The sequence below is a fragment of the Triturus cristatus genome, chromosome 2_2 (genome assembly GCF_964204655.1).
Source record: "Triturus cristatus chromosome 2_2, aTriCri1.1, whole genome shotgun sequence".
NCBI lineage: Eukaryota > Metazoa > Chordata > Amphibia > Caudata > Salamandridae > Triturus > Triturus cristatus.
The window spans coordinates 1,231,379,130-1,231,396,403 of record NC_140582.1 but is presented as its reverse complement, the minus strand read 5'-3'; the positions used below and the strand labels follow the sequence as shown (position 1 = coordinate 1,231,396,403).

The 17,274-nt window shown below is 48.0% G+C and overlaps 1 protein-coding gene and 1 pseudogene across 2 annotated transcripts in view; one reads left to right on the top strand and one right to left on the bottom strand.

Moving 5' to 3' along the window:
• Nucleotides 1-141, bottom strand: part of LOC146863463 (18S ribosomal RNA) — a 1,759-nt pseudogene extending 1,618 nt beyond the window's left edge.
• The window catches only part of LOC146863462 (zinc-binding protein A33-like), a 298,135-nt gene that overhangs the window by 23,503 nt on the left and 257,358 nt on the right, over nucleotides 1-17,274 (top strand). The gene's annotated exons all lie outside the window — the stretch shown is intronic.

The following is a 17,274-nucleotide window of genomic DNA, read 5'->3' as shown; positions in this document are numbered from 1 at the left end:
AAGTAACAGATGGAGCGATCAAAGGAACCATAACTGATTTAATGATCCATTTGCAGTTTCACTGTACCGGCCGTGTGTACTTACACATGCTGGGCTTAATCTTTGAGACAAGCATATGCTACTGGCAGGATCAACCAGGTAGCCGCATGTTAGAAATGAGGGGACTATTGTTGGCGCAGGCAAGTACCAGCGACAAGCAGGGACCCTTTACTTCTAGTCAGGGCGAAGGATGACTCCTTAGAATAACCCCTGCTCACCCTCTAGGTACGTGGCGCGAGCAGTCAAGGCTAAACTTCAGGGCGTACACGGTTAAGCACTTGCAATTATACACACAGTAAACCCCTTGCATGCACCACAAACGGACACCAATCAGGTTGTATACAAAAATAAGGCTTTTATATATTTTCAGCAGCTTTAGTACAAGACCCAGTAACGGTGAAACGGTGGGGCCACGATCTTTAGGAATACGGAAAGTTCTCTTTATACGGAAAGTTCTTAGGCGGGCAACAAGGTGAACTGTGGGCCTCAGCGCAATTCGCGCTGCGGCGGAAACCGGGAGGCACGCGTTAGACGGCAGGGAAAACAGAACATTGCGGACCCTGGATCCGATGCGAGCTCGCGGTCGAGTTCGTGAGTACAGTACCTTGTCTCTTTTTGTGAAAGCGGGTGCGGGACACTCAGCGGCTCTTTTAGAAGGGCGAGGCGTCGTCCGGGGCTTCCACGTTTCACGAGGGGGGCTGGTCCTTCAGGCTCACAACAAGAGTGGGGTGTTACAGGTGGCAAGTGAACAAAGCGGGGCAGCCGGGCACGCTTTCTACGTCCGGGCCGTCCGAGGCTTGCAGATGCTCACAACACCGATTCCGGCGGCAGGGGTGAAGGTGCGCAGCGGGCCTCCGGCGAGTGAGGTGACGGGGGCAGCCCAGCACGGCGTAGGGGGAGCGGCTCAGATCGAGCGAGGCTCTTCCCAAGGCAGGGGCGGCTAAGCAGTCCGGTCACGGCTCAAGGAGGGGCTGGGGGGCACGGGAGTCACGGCTCCGGTGAGGGAAGGAACACCACAGTCCAGCGGTGGGCGAGTGAAGGTCAGGTTGAGCCCAATGGTTCTGAGGCTCAGTTCAGGGGGCAAGCTCGCTTCCAAGCCCTTGGAGATCGTTTTGAAAAGCACAAGTTTTTTGAAAATAAAAATAAAGCAAAGTTTCTGGCAAAAGGTTCCTCTTCTCTCCTTTGGCAGCAAGGTCACCACTGCAGGCCAGTCCCCCAGGATAGGGACAGTCTTCCTCCTTACAGCTTTCCTGGCGCCTCCTCCTCAGGCAGAGATTCTTCTTGGTTCAAAGCGGATCTGATTTCTTAGGAGCAGGGCTCCTACATTTATACTGCATTTCTTTTGTTCTCCCAGGCTAGGGGGGCCCTTGCCTAGTTCAGTCCAGTTCTGGAGCACTTTGAAAGAAGAAGCCTGCATCGCGTCAACAGAGTGCAGGGCAGAGTCATCAGACGCTCCACAGGGGGTGGAGCCGGCATTGTGGTGGCAGAGCACAGTCCTATTCAGAGTCCAGGTGTACTCCTCCCACCCATCTACCTGTCAATCTTTCTATTCACCACCAGGCTACCTAGCCCTGCCCATCTGGGTTTCCCCAGCCCTGTCACTCACACAAGCCAGACAGCAGATACACATCACGCAGAGGCGGGCTGAAATGGTTAGGCAAGCAAAGGCCAACTTTCTAACAGTGGCATTTGCAAACGCAGAATATTAAAATAAACCTTACGAAAAGATGTACCTTATGATTCCGAGTTGAGGCATACTAAACTCGATCTTCTACCATGTTCCCTGGGCATGTTAGGATCATAGGATGTAACAATCTTACCAGCCCATTCTGGCCTATGAGAACAGGGTAGCCCTGCAATAGTGAAAAACGAAAATGGCTGTAATTCACTATTAGGACATGCCACACACATCAGGGCTTGTCCTACCTTATGCTTACAACGCACCCTGCCCTTGGGCCTACCATAGGGGTGACTAACATGAAGTTAAGGGAAGGTTTAGGGACTGGCAAGTGTGTGCACTTGCCAGTCAGCATGTCAGTACCAGACTGCACGCAGGTTCTGCGATGGCAGACCTAGACACATTTTTACCAGGCCGCTTCTGTGGGTGGCACAACCAGTGCTGCAAGCCCACCAGCAGCATTTGTATTTACACGCCCTGGCACTCCTGGTGCACTTTACTGGGGTCTGACAGTAAACCAAATAAGCCAATCATGGAATCCAACCAACATATACATTTACAATGGGGAGAGCATATGCACTTTAGCACTGAACAGCAGTGGTAAAGTGCCCAGAGTCATAAAACAGCCAACAACAGGTCAGAAAAGATGCAGGAGGAAGGCAAAAAGAATTGCGTGCGACCAGATGGCCGAGGGGATAGGTGCGACCAGATAGCCGAGGGGATAGGTGCGACCAGATGGCAGAGGGGAAAGGTGCGACCAGATGACCGGGTGCAAAAGGGATGCCATCTGGTCGCTCTGTGCCCCAACGAATGAGTGAGCGGGTGCCGGAGCATGGGGGACCGGAGGCCCAGGCCCCAAGCTGGGCCCCCAGCCATGGAGGCTGCGAGGGGGACCCGATGGGCCCTGCGATCCGGGGCCCGCGGATACCTTGACAAGTAGGGGAGGCCTGCACAGGACCGACGGACCCCTGTCCTGGGCCCTTCGTGGAGCATCAGACCGGGGGACGAGGCCCAGGGTCCGGAGCACCTGACCTGGGGCCCGATGGGGTTCCCAGGCCCAGAGGCGCAGGGGAAGCCTCCCCGGGCCCGCCGGACCCAGGCTCGGGCAACCTGCCACGCGGCAGGACTGAGGACGGAGTCCGGGGTGGGGATGCCGCTCTCCCTGGGGCCCTCAGGGGCCCCTGCCGGAGCTCCTGGACTCAGCCAAGCAAGGGGAGGCTCCCCGGGCACAACGGAACCCCGTCCCGGGCCTTTGGCAGAGCAGCAGGCCGGGGGACAGGGCCCAGGGCCGGAGCACCTGACCCGGGGCCCGGCGGGGCCCCTGGACCCAGCTGGGGCTCCCAGGCCCAGAGGCGCAGGGGAAGCCTCCCCAGGCCCGCTGGACGCCGTCCTGAGCACCCTGCCTTGCTGCAGGACCGAGGACGGAGCCCGGGGTGGGGAGGTCACCCTCCCCGGGGCCCTCAGAGGCCCCGGCTGGAGCTCCTGAACCCAGCCAAGCAAGGGGAGGCTCCCTGACCACAATGGAACCCCGTCCCGGGCCTTTGGCAGAGTGGCAGGCCGGGGGACAGGGCCCAGGGCCGGAGCACTCGACTCGGGGCCCGGCAGGGCCCCTGGACCCACCCAGGGCTCCAAGGCCCAGAGGTTCAGGGGAAGCCTCCCCAGGCCCGCCGGACCCCATCCTGGGCACCCTGCCACGCAGCAGGACCGAGGACAGAGCCTGGGGTGGGAGGCCGCCCTCCCCGGGGCCCTCAGGTGCCCTGGCTGGAGCTCCTGAACCCAACCAAGCAAGGGGAGGCTCCCCGGGCACAACGGAACTCCGTCCCGGGCCTTTGGTAGAGCGGCAGGCCGGGGGACAGGGCCCAGGGCTGGAGCACCCCAACCGGGGCCCGGCGTGGTCCCTGGACCCAGCTGGGGCTCCCAGGCCCAGAGGCGCAGGGGAAGCATCCCTGGGCCCGCTGGACAACATTCCGGGCACCCTGCCAAGCAGCAGGACCGAGGACACAGCAGGGCCGAGGACAGGTGGGGAGGCCGCCCTACCTGTGCCCCTCAGGGGCCCAGGCCGGAGCTCCTAAACCCAGCCAAGCAAGGGGAGGCTCCCCAGGCACAACGGAACTCTGTCCCGGGCCTTTAGCAGAGCGGCAGGCTGGGGGACAGGGCCCAGGGTGGAGCACCTGACCCGGGGCCCGTCGGGGCCCCTGGACCCTGCCGATGCTCCCAGGCCCAGAGGCACAGGGGAAGCCTCCCCGGGCCCGCCGGACCCCGTCCCGGGCACCCTGCCACACGGCAGGACTGAGGACGGAGTCCGGGGTGGGGAGGCTGCCCTCCCCAGGGGCCGGAGCACCCGACTCGGGGCCCAGCAGGGCCCCTGGACCCAGCCGGGGCTCTCAGGCCCAGAGGCACAGGGGAAGCCTCTGCCATGCAGCAGGATTGAGGACAGAGCCTGGGGTGGGAAGGCTGCGCTCCCCAGGGCCCTCAGGCGCCCCGGCCGGAGCTCCTGAACCTAGCCAAGCAAGGGGAGGCTCCGTGAGCACAACAGAACCCCAACCCGGGCCTTTGGCAGAGCGGCAGGCCGGGGACAGGGCACAGGGCAAGGGCACCCGACCTGGGGCCCGGCTGGGCACCTGTACCCAGCCGGTGTTCCAAGGCCCAGAGGCGCAGGAGAAGCCTCCTCGGGCCCGCTGGACTCCGTCCCGGGCACCTTGATGGGAAGGGTGCGACCAGATGGCCGGGACTGAAAGGACTCCCATCTGCACGCCCGAGGCTTCGTGGAAGGGCTCCCGCCTGCCCATGCTGGGCTCGGGCCCCGCGTCCTGGGGGGCTCGGGGACCCCGGCTGGGCCTCAGGCACGGGGAGGACCACCGGAGCTCTCGGGGTACGACTGACCGGAACCCATGTGTTAAAAGGTAGCGGCAGTTGCAGTCGATAACCTTTCAAGTATTTGCCCGGCGGTAATCGCCTCTTATACCATTCGAAAATTAACCAACAAAGAGGCAGGCGCCGGAGACTGGAAGGCAGGAAACAAAGGTTTATTCTCTCTGGAGGAGAACACATCAGATCAGACCCACAGGGAATCTTCTCGAGATGCTCTGACCACATCTCTGAGGCCTGGCCTCTTATACACAAGTTTATTGCTTTATTACACGGTTTATTGTACATGGCACATTCTTGAGATTGCTTTGATACATGAAAGAACATCCTCGGAATCCCCACTTCAAGCTCATTCCCACACATATCTACAGTAGAAGTCCCCAACCCACCCACAGCAGGAGATGGCTATCACACAGCTGGACATTCCGCCAATACCAGGGGGTGTGTGCGACTGGTCAGGTCTCAGGGGGTGGGGGGCCTTGATCTACCGTAATCCCTTTGATGTGGGGTGTTTCCCTTACAGTAGGGGCAATAAACTGCATCCGCAGGGCTAGGTGATGGCCTGGGATCGGTTCGAACAATCGGGCGCAGAGGAAGGGGGTTATCAAAGGGATGTATGACTATGTATGGGATGAAAGAAGGTGTCGGTCAGGCGTGGGATGTGTTTCCATGGCAGGGTCGCGCAGAAGGAGAGGTTTTATGGCCCCTGTATGAGAGAGCGGGGGTGGCCAGCGCGCGGGGGGATGTTCGTAGCGCCTGAGGGACGCGCTGATGATCGGCAATGAGCAGGGAGAGAGGCCATGGTGCCTAAAGATGGCTGCCGTGTGTTTTGCGTGCGGTGCTGGAGGAGAGGCAAGATGGCGCCGATTATGTTGACATCGCAAACCAGATTTTAACAGTCCTCCCTTTTCAACATATCTAGCCAGCTTGTCTAGCTGACATTCACCTTCGCTAATCTCTTAGCCATAATATCGTAAATGCTTTCATGCGTTCCTGTTTTAAAAGTACAGAGTTTTGGGACAGACAGGAACAATCTGACACAATTTGTACATAGTTACATGTGGTTGATGTGACAGGCGAGGAGGTAGCGTATACAAAATTACATCAGCTGCGTCATATGTCAGACCCGGAGATAGGTGGAGGGAAGCTCGCTTGAACACAAATTTGATACTGTAAGAGGTGGTCCGGCAAGACAAGGAATATTATGCACATTACTCAAGGCCTAGACTTTGTGTGGATCAAACCAAACAGCATAGTCAGGTGTACGGCTGATGCTATACAATTGTCATTTATACCAAGCTAATGTTTCTTAGATATTAGTGTGTAGTTGGAAGTGACCGATAAAGGACCTTGGAAACTTGATTGGAAGATAGTCAATTCAAAAGTGGTTGGGAGAGGAATACAACTCAACATGAGTTACAGTCAGGGAGGGGGGGGGGGTTTCTTCTTTCCAGTGTCTTATTGCATCAAGCCATCACTGGTTAGCTCTCATTGTTCTTCTTCTTTCGTTGGCACTGTTGAGCACCGGCGGTGGAGCTAAGGTCCAGCTCAAATCCAGGCTTTCGCGTTGCAGGGTGTGAGCATTCTTTGCTCTTGGATCACAGTCCTGTTTTGTCCTGTCCCTTGACTGGTCTTATCATAGGTACCTTGAGACGGAGTACCTGCTTCTCATTCTTCTTTTGTCAAGTCAAGTTCAAAATAGGGGTGCTTTGGAAGGCCGAGGGAAGAGGGGGTGGAGTGGGATCGGATCAAAAAGTGGGCCAAGGAGAGCAGAATCTTTCAGCACTGGGCCCATCAATCGGGCTCGACGGGCTGGGACTTCAGGCACGAGCTGATCAGCGAGCAGGGGGCTTCGGGATAGCCCTTCGTTCTATCGCTTTTCATGCTGAGGATGGTGCCTCGTCCCGCATCCTTTTGCTTCGTGGCTCCCCCTTGGTCGATGCCATAGGTGTTCCATGATCCGCAGCCAGGCTGTGCATCACGTCCGTCCCCTCTCTTCCGATGACTGCATGTTATCTTTGAATGAGTACAAGAAACAAAATCTTAGAGACCTGGCAGGGAAGACATTTACGCACTTCATTCTCTCTCCCAACCACCGAGTAGTCGGGGAAATGTTTTATCGGTCGCTCTATGATGGATGTCTATTAACTCTTATGTCGGTGTATGTTACTAACTTATTAATCATTGCTGAGGTGCATGTTTTGTGCGTGTTCCTGCAAATTTCCATCGTCTGGCCTGCTAGGTGTCTATTCCTGTACCTTATAATCGTTGCAGGAGGCCTGACATCAGTCAACTTTCTGGTCTATCAAAATTCGAACCGGCTTCTCCGGTAGAAACTCGTTCTTCTAACACAAGCTCTGTTAATTCACATTTTTCTCCGAGGACTGCTAAGTTTATGAAAAAGTGCAAGGTGCTACTGTCATAGGTTCACAAATATCTATTTCGGGGAGGGACACAAGCTAAACATTTTTTATTCTTGCTGGAGACAATAGGTAACCCTCATTAGTTCAGGCGATGTATCTTCAGAAAATAAAGTCATCAGCTGTATTATTCAAAATACCCTGGGACGGCTAGTACAGAACTGGGGCTATTCTGGGAGGACGGGGTGTTTAGACGTTCCAGTTCTGAGCAATTGGGCGGGGCGATTCTGAGCGGTGGAGGTGGTGTCGTTAGAGCTCTAAAATGAAAACCACTGACATATAGTCCGTGATGAGGGCCAGATTGGGAGACATCAGTCGTCTTACCTGTCCTTTCTTTCTCAGCCAGTTAAGTTCAACATTTTACAGAAAGGAGAGGTAGTAATGTGGTAAAATACGGTTGTTTTGCTTCTGTCAATTTGTTCGAACACTGTCGTGTTTTAGGCCAATTATACACATACAGAGGAGGTATAGTGTCGTTAATTTATTCAAAAAGAAAGAGGGCAAGAGAGCCTTCAGCGAGGGAGAGAGAGAGAGAGAGAGAGAGAGAGAGAGAGAGAGAGAGAGAGAGAGACGTGCGCATCAAGTAGGCTATTTGGTATACGTACGACATAAAACGAGAGAGAGAGAGAGAGACATGTGTACGATAATAGGCTACTTGGCGCACACACAACATGGAGTAGCACGGGTCAGTTCTACGTAAGAAAACACAAGCGGGGGAAAAACATAAATTCGGCGATCACGTACACACAAATACCGGATAGGGCGTAACAGTACATACATCAAGCGCAGAAATTAAGACGAAGACACAGAGCTACGTTGAGTGGTTCCATGATGGAATATCGTTAACATAAATATCGTCAGAAATAAATATCGTCACTAAAATATCGCTTACATTAATATCGTCATCCTATACTTAAACAAGGATTCACACAAATATCGATTTTTTTTTATCGACAACCCTAATATCGTTCACACTAATATCGACAACATAAATATCGACTACTACATGATCGACTTTATTTTAAATAACATGACCTTAGACATATATATCGACTACACTAACATCGACGACCTATCTGCTTATAGAAATATACAAAAAATATCGTCGTTTTATTACCAACTCGATATGCACTATTCTTTTATTTTACACACTTTTTTTAACTATTTTACTTTACAAAACTATTCACACATATAATTATTTAACGGTTTTCTAATTCAAAATAACGTTCTCGACCAATGATTTTGAAATTTCACTAATTGAACCAATCAAAAGCTACCATTAATTAACTCACTAATATAAAAACAATTATACACTTAACGTAATTTACCATTTTTGGGCCAAACTTGGAGAAAAACGGTTACCTTGCTGAGAGAAGAGAATACAAACCTACGACTACAACTACAAAACGTCATACTACACTTGAAGTAAGTAAAATCCCATTGCTTTTTTCATTCGAACTTAGCATAAAGTAGATAAACTCCCTAAATTAAAAAGTGTTCTTCTTTAGAGTGAAAAAAGAACATGTTGAACTTATCAACAACGACCAGAAACTTACATGTAAAAACATTTATTAACTACCTTATCCATGTCTACTTAGATAGCTGATAAAAATTATTTAAACTTGCTAAGTAAATGTACAATTTACTTCATATATTAACAACTACTATCATCCAAATACTATAAGTAACACAATGATTAGAAAAAAAAAATGAATGCTGCGCTAGGTTGCTGTCCAGTAGCACAGGCGCAAAGGAGGATAGTTCAGTTAATCCATGAATGTATAGGCAGCATACGTGGCAACTGCTTCCAACAAAAAATAGTTTGCAGGGCCACTAAAAGTCTCAGCCATCCAATTAATTAAAGAAAAGGAACATACGTGTTCTTCAACCATCGGAGCCTCTAGCACAATCAGAGGGCAACCGGAATGTTCCTCTAAATAGCTCATAGCCAAGAAGTCGTAGGCAGCAGTTGATATGTCCCAATTACCCAGGATACCATGCGCCGCACCACAAGCCATAATCCGGACACCAGAACAGGCCAACTCGTGAGACACTAAGGGCCTCATCAGTCGATCGAAATCCGGCACCGGAGACACCGTGTTGGTCAAGCACAAATCCAGAGGCCATTCAAAGGGACAATCCAGGCAGTGAAATACAGGTTGCACGCAGGTGAAGTAGGAATACCTGAAGGATAATCCATATGCCAGGCTTAAAGTCGCCAATGGCAGAGTACCATAAAAGTCAAGCATCCTATCACGAAGAAGATGCAGATGGGACAGGTGCTCGTGTGGCACAGAAACAGCAGCCATTCCGTAGTATGAAAAGTAAAAGCAGCACACCTGCCACCAGCGCCAGAAGCAGCGGAACACCTCCAAAGATGCTTGAGAAAATCGAATGAAAAAATGCCGGAATCACACCAAAAATAGTTTGGAAAGAGGTCACGAGGCCTGAGCCTACAAGTTTAAAAAAATGAGCCAGGCCGGTCGTGGACGAGGCATTGAAAATAGTTTGGATCAAAGCTCCGAAATGTAGGGGGAGGTCAGTATTCAAAACCGCCTGTACCTCAGTGCGCGTATTAGCAACGTGAAGGACAAATGTTTCACAAGAGGAAGTCAATGGCACCTCTTTTTGGGACAATACAGCTCTTATTCTGCTCAACTTGTTGAACTCTGCTTTCAAGGTTGGAATCGAAGGCCAGATGGAAACATCCAGCCGCCCGTGCGGGGGTGAAAAGAGAACATTATTGCAGCAGACAACCCTCTGCGATACAGTTACTATATATGGGATTCCCACTAACATCCCGCAGCAAGCTTCATTATTCAAAATTAAATAACTACTGTTTGCAAGCAGCGTCAAAGAAGGCGTAATCACAGGCACTGGGACACCTCGTAGGACGCAGGCCAAAATCGGGGCTTGTACATTGCATGTACCGTGTAATTGAATGTGCCTACATACCAAGGAATGATCTGGTGTCGTGGTACATTCCTCACCCTTCAGATAAACCTCAGTTCCGTCCCTAGTACATCTATACGTAAAGGGGAGGGACCAAACCTCATGTATGAAAGCGGTGCCCAGCTGTTCATATCTACCCAGAGCATAATATTTCATACAAGACGTAAACTTAAGAAGTGCGAACGGTAGAGTTATCAACCCGTGTATAAGCCACGTGACTGAATTGATTTCCGCCACAGAGAAAGGTAACGGTTCTAATTTTTCAATATGTAATAATGAATATGTAGCATCTTTCATGGACATAAATCGCTGCTTATCAGTAAGGTTAAAAGGAATGAATAACGATGTAGTGCTCAAATAGTCCCAAGGGACCCTCCCTGCCTTTAACGTCTGCAATGTCCATGCAAACTGCATAACAGAACGCAACTGGTTTTGACCATTATATAACACAGACATATCATCATGCACAATATCAACAACTGACGAAACAATATTATCTAATGTATAAATTCTGGAAGAGAGAGTGCTAATGCTGTTATCTATAACGGCTAAAACCTTTTCCATGTTTGCTTGGTCAATAGCTCTCAATCTTGAAGCCGCCTCAATTTGCGAAAATTTCCACACTTCGTTGTAAATAGCATACGCCCACCTTTTGGTTCTGCCACCCACAGGACCTTTAACAAAATAATTCAAATCTATTTTGTCATGTAACTTCGATAAATGAACTTTGACAGATGCTAAGGTGGAATGTCGCAGCCAGGATTGACATAACTTTCCCACAGAATATGTAGTTACAGTATGTGATGACTCAAACCGAGGGTCTACGCGTTCCAGAGGACTAAATACCCTTTTGATCAAAAATAAATTGTAAACTCAGGGAAAGTTCTGGATAGTAAACCATAATAAATTACTATTCTAACTCCAATCCAACATAAGTCAGGGAAAGTTCTGGATAGTAAACCATAATAAATTACTATTCTAACTCCAATCCAACATAAGTCAGGGAAAGTGCTGGATAGTAAACCATAATAAATTACTATTCTAACTCCAAACATAACATAAGTCAGGGAAAGTGCTGGATAGTAAACCATAATAAATTACTATTCTAACTCCAATCCAACATAAGTCAGGGAAAGTGCTGGATAGTAAACCATAATAAATTACTATTCTAACTCCAATCCAACATAACTCAGGGAAAGTGCTGGATAGTAAACCATAATAAATTACTATTCTAACTCCAAACATAACATAACTCAGGGAAAGTGCTGGATAGTAAACCATAACAAATTACTATTCTAACTCCAATCCAACATAAGTCAGGGAAAGTGCTGGATAGTAAACCATAATAAATTACTATTCTAACTCCAAACATAACATAAGTCAGGGAAAGTGCTGGATAGTAAACCATAACATAAGTCAGGGAGAGTGCTGGATAGTAAACCATAATAAATGACTATTCTAACTCCAATCCAACATAAGTCAGGGAAAGTGCTGGATAGTAAACCATAATAAATTACTATTCTAACTCCAAACATAACATAACTCAGGGAAAGTGCTGGATAGTAAACCATAATAAATTACTATTCTAACTCCAATCCAACATAAGTCAGGGAAAGTGCTGGATAGTAAACCATAATAAATTACTATTCTAACTCCAATCCAACATAAGTCAGGGAAAGTGCTGGATAGTAAACCATAATAAATTACTATTCTAACTCCAAACATAACATAACTCAGGGAAAGTGCTGGATAGTAAACCATAATAAATTACTATTCTAACTCCAATCCAACATAAGTCAGGGAAAGTGCTGGATAGTAAACCATAATAAATTACTATTCTAACTCCAATCCAACATAAGTCAGGGAAAGTGCTGGATAGTAAACCATAATAAATTACTATTCTAACTCCAAACATAACATAACTCAGGGAAAGTGCTGGATAGTAAACTTTAATAAATTAGTATTCTAACTCCAATCCAACATAAGTCAGGAAATGTGCAGGTTAGTAAACAATATACATTTTTCTATCTAAATTATTTTTTAGACCCTATTCCCCTATAATACCAAAATACCGCTTCTTCAATATTAATTTAATATTTTTTATTAATATTAAAAAATAAATTTCCTGTAAAAATTTTAATTTCGATGTTAAATTTTGATTTCATGATAAATTTCTAATTTAATAATATTTTATACAATTTTTAAAGACTACATTTTTAAATTACTACCCACCCTAATCCCCTATAATACCAAAAACCCGCTCCTAAAATTTTTATTTGAAATTTTTAAATTTAATTACAAATTTAAATTCGTAAACAATTAGAAATTTAAAATTAAATTTTAAATTTCTTAATTATTTTCTAATTTGTTTATATTTTATAATAATTTACTATTCTAACTCCAATCCAACATAAGTCAGGAAATGTGCAGGTTAGTAAACAATATAAATTTTTCTATCTAAATTATTTTTTAGACCCTATTCCCCTATAATACCAAAATAACGCTTCTTCAATATTAATGTAATAATTTTTATTAATATTAAAAAATAAATTTAGTGTAAAATTTTAAATTTCGATGTTAAAATTTGATTTCATTATAATTTTCTAATTTATTAATATTTTATACAATTTTTAAACACTACATTTTTAAATTACTACCCACCCTAATCCCCTATAATACCAAAAACCGGCTCCTAAAATTTTTATTTGAAATTATAAAATTTAATTACAAATTTAATTTCGTGAACAATTCGAAATTTCAAATTAAAATTTGGATTTCTTAAATATTTTCTAATTTGTTTATATTTTATAAATTTTTTAAAAACCAAATTTTAAATTACTACCCACCCTTATCCCCTATAATACCAATAACCCGCTACTAAAATTTTAACAATTCTTTTGTAGAAAATATTTTTTAACACATATTATTACTAGTAGGAGTTTTGTAAGTTTTTTAAAAACATAATACATATTTTTTTATAAATTTTATAACAACTTATATTTTTCTGTCGATATTATATAAAACGACATTTTGATCAACGATATTCTGTTCATCGATATTTTTTTATGACGATATTTTTGTCATTCTCACGAAACGATATTTTTTACAAAGATATTTTCTATTACGATATTTTTCACAGTCGATATTCTTACCACGATATTAATGCTAGTCGATATTTTCCCGTCGATATTCTATCTTTATACCACGTTGAGTACGGGGACCTCTCCTTTCCTGTCCTCTTTCCTATGCATGCTGCGTATTTTTTCGTAATTCATTTTTGGGGGGGGGGGGGGTGTCGGACTTTTTACTCCCCTCCCTTTGATCGGTAGACAAGCACTCCAGTCATACGATGACGTTCTCTTCCAGCGACCCAAGCACACATGAAATGCATACACATTCATACCGTACAGTCAGGGCACATGCGCACAGTCATAACATACAGTTTTTCACGTTCCCAGTGGTGGTCTGCACTTCACGCACCATCCCACAACGTTTGTCTATGCTTTTCCCTACATTGAGCATGGTGCGGTCCATGTCCACTCCATTCTTCAGTCGGAACTCCGATGTGACCTATAGAGAAGAAAAGAAGGGGGGGGGGGTGTGCAGCATTCAAAGTACGTTTGCGCGCGTAGACACGAAAAAGTTCTACTTACCACGTACCAGGCTAGCTGCAGGAGCGGGTAATACCACAGACCTACTATATCCTTCCTTTCGACTATACAAGATGCTCCATTTTATTCGTCTCCTAAATTCGGGTTCCCTTGTCGTTCATTTGTTTCTCAATCGGTCGCATATTATGGGGCAAGGTACCGTACCTTGCATTCGGCAGATACCTTAAGCTATAGTCAACCATTTTCTAACAACTCTGAAAGAGACAGGCGTGATGGGTACAAATTTCATTAATCCAAAATTCAGGCAAAAAGGAAAAGGGTCTGCATTATCTGCCTTCTATTGCTTGGGAGTAACGGTCATTAAAAACCTTTACCAACCTAGATGATTTGTTATGACGCTGATTCCGTAGTTCCTTCAAAAAGCCCTTTATTGAAAACAATGTCAGTATACAAATACGGGCCTACAACCGTTATAGGCCGGCCACGGTGTGAGAGGCGTCGAGTATCATGAGCAACACTACCTTAACATGAAAAAAAAAAAAAAATGTTAATAAAAATGGGAAGGCCAGCATTAATAAGGTTGTTCGTGTGCCCGATCAGTACCCTCCCCGTCCCTCCGCCCATCATGTGTGAAAACATCGCATTCATATTCCTTTAACATAAATGTCAAGTAACCGAAACGCCATAAGGAGTTGTAGGCCCCTCCTACGTCGGCACCATTTTGGGGCGAGGTCGGGTGGGTCCAGTGTACAGTCTAAGTCCTTCCATTAACTAGCTGCCGGACCAGAATCCCTTTCGGTAGTTCGAGAACTTTCGTTAGCGCCAACGGAAAGAACAGACAGCATGAACCATGATTCGGGGGTGGGGAAACACAGTTTTTGTTCCTACCGGGTCATGTTGAGGTTCCACCGGAACTGATCCGAGCGGATAGGCTACAGTGTCTCCTGATAATTCAAACAGAAGCTTGCGTCAGCAAGGCGTCACCACGGTCTCGCAGCAATGCCGTGATCCGTTCTTAGGGCGGGACAGCAGGCGGGTCTCTCTGCCGACACCTTGAATCAGTCTCTCTTACGGCACCAAACGGAGGCAAGATGGCTGCAGCCCGAGGCAAAGACAAGTTAATGTGGAATGATCGAGCAATAGCGGCGGTTGCCCCCACCGGAAGTCCGTGGGAGTCGAGGGCCAAAGACTCCCGCAGATTCTGCAAAGCTGAGTGGACGTTTTCAAGGGTGTGGCCCACGCCTGAGCAGGCAAGCTTCCGAGTTCCAAGGTAGCCCAGAGCCATCTTTTGGTGAACCAGGCCTGAATCTGAAGAGTCGACCGCCATTTTGAGAGTCCAGTGGCAGCAGCAGCTCTTCATTACAGCTAGGGGTGGGCGGAATTTGCGTAATTGCGTTACGCAAATCTCCGCGAAACGGTAAAAAATCTCCGCGAACACGCAGAAATTCCGCTAACACGCGGAATTGCTTGTTCGCGATGCTTTTTTCCTGTTCACAATTGCTGTTTGCGTGCTCGGGGAGAAATATCTCGCGAACACGCATTTTGAGAACGCGAACAAGCAAAAATTTCGCGAAATCGCGGAAAGCAGACTTTTGAGCAATTTCGCGTTCTCCGCGGAACGCGAAATTCCGCAAATTCCGCGAGCGGAACGGAATTTACCGCCCAGGCCTAATTACAGCCACCGGGGTGGGTCCACTTCTTGCGTCGAACGCTAATGGCAATCTTGGTGCAGAAAGGAACCCGCGCCTGGGTGATCGTCCGGTAGGCGAGACGTAAATGGTTCCCCTGCTGCAGCTGGCCGGTGAGTGCAGGGGCGCCTACTCAGCTGGACGGCGAGTGAAACGGCAGGGGTGCCTTCTCAGCTGGTCGGCGAGTGCAGGGGCGCCTACTCAGCTGCAAGACGAGTGAAACGGCAGGGGTGCCTTCTCGGCTGGTAAGCCTCCACCTGGGGAGGCGGGGGAGGCCCGTTCGCGTCGCTTCCCCCCCGCCAGGGCACCCTTCGTTGTCGATCTGTGCAGCATAGTAGATTGGCAAGACCAGTACACTTGTCGGACACCACTTCTTATGCCGTCCTGGTCTTGGCGCGTCGTGTAGCCTCCGGCCTATTCGCACAATATTCCACCACTGATGCCGCCTCACAGGCCGGTGGACTTTGTGGGCCTTTTATAGCCCAAGCCTACTAAAAGACCGCCCAAAACAGGCCAATGTTGCTATCTCGAGGAAGGAGGGGCTAGGACTATGTCAGGTGGACGTGAATGCTTTGGGATTTGTAGCAGGCGATCATGTAAATAGTTAAAAAAACGTGTTTTAGCATGTTTACCCTGTTGGAGTGTTGCATATACCTACAAGTTAATAAAAAAAGTTTTAACCATACTACTTTGTTGGAGTGTTGTACATATTTGTAATCCGGCAACGAGCACAAGGACGTTACTGCATAACCGGAAAACGACCTAGCCCAAGCGTGCGCGATCTAACCCAGTTCGGCGACGTCGATGGTGGGTATTAGCAGATTTCCATTTGTGCAGGATTTTATCGTGTTTACTGGGCGGGGTGGGTGGTAGGGCAGACATGTTTAGACAACGAGAGCGATGGAGCCGAGCTACCTCGTGGCCATCTCGACCGTGAGCTTGGCTCCTTCCCCTAGTTTCATATTTTTTTTCGCAAAGGGCTATTTCCTAGTGTTTCTTATTTTTGTAGGGTCAAAAGGGTCCCATCAGTGGTCTACTGGTCTCTCTTGATTATTTTTGTTTCTCTATAGCGATTTTTATGCCCTAGTTTGTTGTAGGCTACAGCGACTGATCCATATTTAGTAAGTATGTCCTTATTAGGGGTGCCTTCCAGTGGAGCCGGATGGTTCACCTCTAATAAGCGGTCCGGGCAGAACCAACTACCAATCAGTGGGGAGAAGATAGGCATGACGGGTTACAACGGGGACAAAAGTCTGCACTACCTATCTTTTCACTGCTTGCTAAGACTAGACAGAATATCTCTATTCCACGTTATTTGCAAGCAGAGAATACCTCCAAAGAACCAATATCGAACAACTAGTGTTCGGGCAATCAATCAATCAATGGTGAGAAAGAGATAGGCACGGCGGGTTACAATGGGGGACAAAAGTCTGCGTTACCTATCTTTCACTATCTGCAAAGACTAGACAGAATATTTCTATTCTACGTTATTTGCAAACAGAGAATATCTCAAGAAGTACTATTCTTCAAAACAATCAATATTCGGACAATCAATCAGTGGGGAGGAAAATAGGCACGACAGATTACAATGGGGGACAAAAGTCCACGTTACCTACCCTTCACTATCTGCAAAGGGAGAGAGTGTATTTCTACTCTTCCCCGTTTGTAGGCAGCGAAGATCTCAAAAAGAGCACCCCAACCGGGGCCCGGCGTGGTCCCTGGACCCAGCTGGGGCTCCCAGGCCCAGAGGCGCAGGGGAAGCATCCCTGGGCCCGCTGGACAACATTCCGGGCACCCTGCCAAGCAGCAGGACCGAGGACACAGCAGGGCCGAGGACAGGTGGGGAGGCCGCCCTACCTGTGCCCCTCAGGGGCCCCGGCCGGAGCACCTAAACCCAGCCAAGCAAGGGGAGGCTCCCCAGGCACAACGGAACTCTGTTCCGGGCCTTTAGCAGAGTGGCAGGCTGGGGGACAGGGCCCAGGGTGGAGCACCTGACCCGGGGCCCGTCGGGGCCCCTG